Raw genomic sequence first — 5,788 nt, forward strand, 5'->3', positions numbered from 1 at the left:
CGCACACACACACACACACACACACACACGAGTGAATACAAGTCTGCAGGGATCAGGTGTGCAGCCCTTAGGCTGCCTGAAGACATGTCACTGAAAATGGCCCTCTCCCACCCCATGCACAGGAGCCAGCTGAACCAGAAGGTGAATCATATTCTGCAATGTTGTTAGGTCAGGCGTTCTCCACCACACCCAAGGCAAGCAGGCTAGATTAGGGGGTGTTGTGCAGGCTGCTTAGTGCCCACAGCTCTGTCCTCTAACACCTCTCTGCCTGCACCCCAGCAACTGCCATTTAAGGCACCTGCCCTGTCTAAAAGGACAGGCAGCCTTGATGCAACCAGGGACAGATGTGCATTTGATCCCACTAATTTATTTAATTGAACAGAAATATATTATCCTGCTAAGTAACTCTGTGCAGATAAGGTGGTGAACAATTGATGGTCGAATGTTGTTACATCAAAACATTTTTTCCTTATTTTTTATTTTAAAAAGATGTCCAGTGCACACATGTATTAAAAGTGTACATGTATCTCCACATTGATAGAAACCAATGCACATTCTATTTCCCATCATTCCTCATTTCTGTGGTGACGCTAACTGGGTTTTCAAAATGCTGCCCACGGGCACATCGACGTTTTTTACATTCTTGCATAACTGACTGCATGTGTCAAACTGTGGAGCTTGGTAATGTTGGTAGACTCATGACTCTGATTTTGCCTCCTGTGGTGTGCTCATCAACAGCTGGCTCAGAGCAGGTGGTTTATTTTATGGGACTTAATAAGTTTTTTTTGCCCACTGCTTTGTGGGACAGCTTTGGGAGAAGAAAAGGCTAATGTGTAAACCCTACACAAATCTGGAGTGGAGCCCCTAAGACAGTTGGATGGAGCCTTGTATGTTTCCTTCTGGCAACTCCTGCAGCCACGCTGGTGCCAAATATATCACTCTGCTTTCCTTTGGACCACATCAGTGAGGCTGAGAGGGGGGTGTCGTCGTCAGGGCAGCCCAGAACAAATACTGCCCAAGCTTACACTCCAGTGAGTTCACTTCGGTGTTGCTAATGCAGCAGAAACAATGCAGGCGGCAGCAGTGCAAAAGCAATGCAGGAAGAGCTGTGATTCTCCAGCGATTAGACGTTACCCCTGGAGGAGCACTCCATTGTCTCTTGAGACAGACAGATGCCAATAAAAACAAAAATTAAGCCATTTGGAGTGGGTTTATGGTATGGATTATGGACATTTTTAAAAAATAATAATCAAAGTTTTAAAGTATCTAGAGACTTGGGGTACACAGTGATTTATACACCATGCAACAAATACTATCTTAGTTGTGATCTTGTTGCAAATTAAAGCTTTTCTTTTTCTTTCTTTTTTTTAATCAATGTGATTGACTAGGTCAATGAAAATGGTGAGCTTAGTGCTGGAGGGTAAAAGGAAAGGGAAAATACCATAGAGAAATACCAAACAGAAATTGGAAGTATGGCATCAGGAAGTGTTCCTGGACATTTTTGGAAGTGGAAAGCGAGTCAGGAGATGGAAGCCTGTGGTTGAGAAATGGCTGACATATTGGACACAACCTGGGCATAATGGCTTCGGCTATAAGGTTTGTGGCAGAATGGTTAGAGGTTTGTACCATCAATTTTGTTTCAATTATTATCAAGGGAGACAACTCTTACAAAGGGCCTTTGCTACTGAACCACACTATGCCAATAGTGCAGCTGGAAATTTAACACAAAACAAAGAAAACTGTCTTGTTGGCCTGCCTGCCTATTTATACTATACTATACTATACTATACTATACTATACTATACTATACTATACTATACTATACTATACTATACTATACTAATCTTTTACAATTAAAGTAATCCAATAAACCATGTAAATAGGAAATGCTAGCCTACCTTTTGTGAATTTGGGATCTTTTAATTTGAACCTTGCTTCTAACTCTGTCCTGCTCCTGATTCCTTTTGCAGCTGCCCACAGCTAATAAGAAAGGCAACACACATAGTGAGAGAGCCACGATTCTAGTTCCCTTGAAGTACTTAGAAGAAGATGCTCTCTTTGTGTCAGGTTAATGCATCCGGTTTAGCATTTATTTCTTCCTTGGATTGAACTAATAATTTCCTGACAAATTAAATATGCCCCTTGTTCCTTTTTGAAAACTGCTTTGGCACTTGAAGCAGCTACTGGTTGCGCTTGTCAATAGAGTTTGCCACTTTGCCATCTACAACATATTTAATGACCTTAGAGGCTGGGGTCTTGCTATGAGGGTTGAGTATTAGCATGTCAGTGCGTATGAGTGGCGCCTTGAACTCTATGGTTGGTGACATTTTTGTCTTCTCATCTTTCTGTTCCTCCTGTACTACTTTGAGTAATTTTTCAGAGGTACATTTCCTAGCCCTTTCTAAAATGAAAAATCTGACTCTTCTTCCCCTATATTTTGATACAGCAATCAAAGAGAATCTTTGAGTCCACTCCAAGTTCCTTCAGGACTAATTATATGCTGAGGATATGTAGTTGCAGTTAATAAGCTTAGATACTAGGGGGAAATAATCAGTGGAAAAATATATACCACAGATAATTAATAAAAATCAATTAGTTTGTTAATGAGTACTCTGCTATTACCCAAGGTGGTGGAAACCAGCTGGGGCAGGGGGAGTCTGTATCCCTGAATAGGACATTTAGAATGGATGCATCCTGCTGAGAATTTAAAAGGAAATAACTGAAAGAAGCAGCACCGCTTGGGTTAAAACTGGCTAAATTTCCTCATGAGATTTCAGATCCTCCAGCTAATAAATCTAGTAAGAAGTGATTCACCTTTAGTGTATGCTATAAAGCATTGTCTGATGCCTTAAGTACATTGCTCATTGCCCTGCATTAAAAACAAAACCCATAGTTGTAAATGTCAATGGCTAGGATTGTTAGAGCCTTCACATCTCCTCGTGTTAGTGTAAAAGCTCGAAACACCCATTACCTCGTCAATGACTTTAGGATAACATTTTGCATGCCAAGATATAAATGGCACAAAGTCCAACTCAATCTGACAAGGAAATGCAGAATCTGCCTTCAAAGAGTCCTTGGACTAAACTAAAAAGTTCACAAGTGACACTGCAATTTCGAGCACAGGAAATATTGCCTATTGTGAAGCTGCCCTTGACATCATGTGAGATGTATATATGATTGTGCAGCAGATTTTTTTTTTTTTTTAAAAAAGATCAGCATCTCTACAACAAAGAAAAGGAAAATGTAAAGTATACCTGGCTTCTACTATATTCATTCATCAACCTTTTATTGGCATCAAACAAACAAGCAAACATACAAAACAGAAGCGGATTAATACTTTCACAGTGGCACAGACTATGTTAGCTTCTACTATATGTGCTTGATCTGTGTACAGTAGCTTAGAATCATAGAATCATAGAGTTGGAAGGGACCCCAAGGGTCATCAAAGCCCAACCCCCTGCAATGCAGGAATCTCAACTAAAGCATCCATGACAGGTGGCCAGCCAACCTGTGCTTAAAATCCTCCAAGGAAGGAGAGTCTGCCACCTTCCAAGGGAGTCTGTTCCACTGTCAAACAGGTCTAACCATCAGAAAGTTCTTCCTGCTGCTTAGTCGCAATCTTCCTTTTTTGTAACTTGAATACCATGTGATTGTCTCTGCTTACATGGCACCAACTTGCCATGTAAACATTATAAAGCCATCTAAAGTCCTCCCAAAACAACGAGGGAGCGAGAATGCTCAACAAAATGGCGGCTAGTTGTTTTAAAAGGCTTGTCACCCCATGCCTCTCCCACTGCACATGCAAGACGAAGACTGCCCTCCCCCCCCCATGCCCTGAGCTTTCATTGGAAGATTGCCTTCTCCCTCCAGCCCTGAGAGCCGCCGTGCTGCCCTACACATTGGCCAATGGCTTCAATATGTCTGCCAGGCCAAATGTTGCTTACATGATACTATCATACTTGACAGAGTGTATGCAAGCTGTTGTAGCAACACTAATGTGCATGGCATCACCAGATATTCTTGCACTAGTAAGGATGCCAGTATGGATGCAAAACCCATTACAATTGGACCCCCAAATACTACAAGATTCTATGTGACTACCATAGACTGCTTCAGGCTGTCAGCTACGGATTTAAATCCAACTCTTGTACTCTTATGTCACCTCAAACACGAAATGGTGAGTGTGTGCTGTTACAGTGACAGTGATAGCTTCTGAGCCCCTACGTCAGTGGTGGCATTTTGGTTCAATGGTTTAAAATCTGTCCTAAAGGAGATTAAATTAATTACTAATCACCTGGGAGTGTAAGATTACTTTTTCCTCTCTTTTTTTGGTAAATAATGTGATCTTCAGATGTTGACAAATTAGCAGCATCTCTGCAGATGCTGACAAGTGTTTAACTGGGAGCTGGGTAACAATAACTAGGAATTCAGTATATTTCAAAGGTTGTGTAGTATCTTTGCCCCGTTAACAGAGCAACTTGTTTCATGCTTGTCATTTGCCACATGGCGTATGTGCTATGACCCTTTTAGCTGGATTCCAAACTTGCAATTGGCATTCATGCCTCTGTAACCTCAAGGCTATGTTATTATAGTACACTTTACATGGAATGATTCATAAGAGGCAGCTTATGCATAATGTTGCAGATTGCCTGCTAATGTATCTGGTTTCTCATGAATACACAGACTAGTCTTTCAGTTACTGTGTTGGTTATCCTTATTGTCTTTTGGACACAATTCCTTAGAGATTGGACCCAACATATTTTAAGAGAAATATCCTTTCCTTTGCCCCATCAAAATCTGTGGAAAACAAATGATCAAAAGCACCCACATGAACTCACCATTTGTGCACCAAGTTCAGAATATTCTGGGAAATATTCTGCAACGCCAGTATTGTAAAAGTTTCTTGAACTGAACAATATGGTTGTCACTGATATTGTCCCATTCAGATTTTTCTCAGAATTTGAGTTCTGAGTTCTCAGGAATCCTTCATTGTTATGTCCCCCCCCTCCCCCAGATTTTTGTTTAGCATTCTGCGCATGCAGTTTGCCACATTTTTCAGTTCCTCTGCATTCTCCTTCTAATAGCAACAATGTGTGTTTGTACAGGCATGCATTGATAAGACACTGTAGAAAACATACAACTGCATCAAAACACTCTGATTTTTACTGATTCCCCCTTTTTTCCCTTTTCCTTTTTTATTGCTTTTTATTCGATTTTCTTTCATTATACAATTACAAATTCACATCCATATCCTATGTGACTTCCCACCACCACATTGCAGCTTCTTCTATTTACATTTCATTTTCTATCGTGTTTATATCTTGTTATCACTTTTGCACAAAATAAATGACTTATCTATCTGGATTTTTACTTTGCGAAGTTTAGTCAATACATATCAAGGGTTTGAATTTAGAACAATGTTTTATCGTACAGTATATTTTTCTACGCTTTCCCATTCTTTTCTAAGTTTCTGGTTTGATTGTTGTCTAATTGCCGCTGTCGTCTTGGCCAGCTCTATGTACTTGCATACCTTGTTTTGCCAGTCTACCTTTGAGGTAACTATGTCCCCTTTCCAATTCCTAGCAATTAACATTCTTGCAGCGGCTGTGGCATAAAGGAACACCTTTTCCTTATCATTAGGAATATCAGTTTGATAAGATACCTAATAGAAATGCTTCCGGTTCTTTCTCAAATGTTATCTTAAGCATCTTTTTAAGTTCGTCATATATGGTGTTCCAAAACTTTTTAATTTCCTCACATCTCCACCACATGTGGTACAACATTCCTT

This window comes from Lacerta agilis, chromosome 11 (genome assembly GCF_009819535.1).
Source record: "Lacerta agilis isolate rLacAgi1 chromosome 11, rLacAgi1.pri, whole genome shotgun sequence".
In the NCBI taxonomy this organism is placed as follows: Eukaryota; Metazoa; Chordata; class Lepidosauria; order Squamata; family Lacertidae; genus Lacerta; species Lacerta agilis.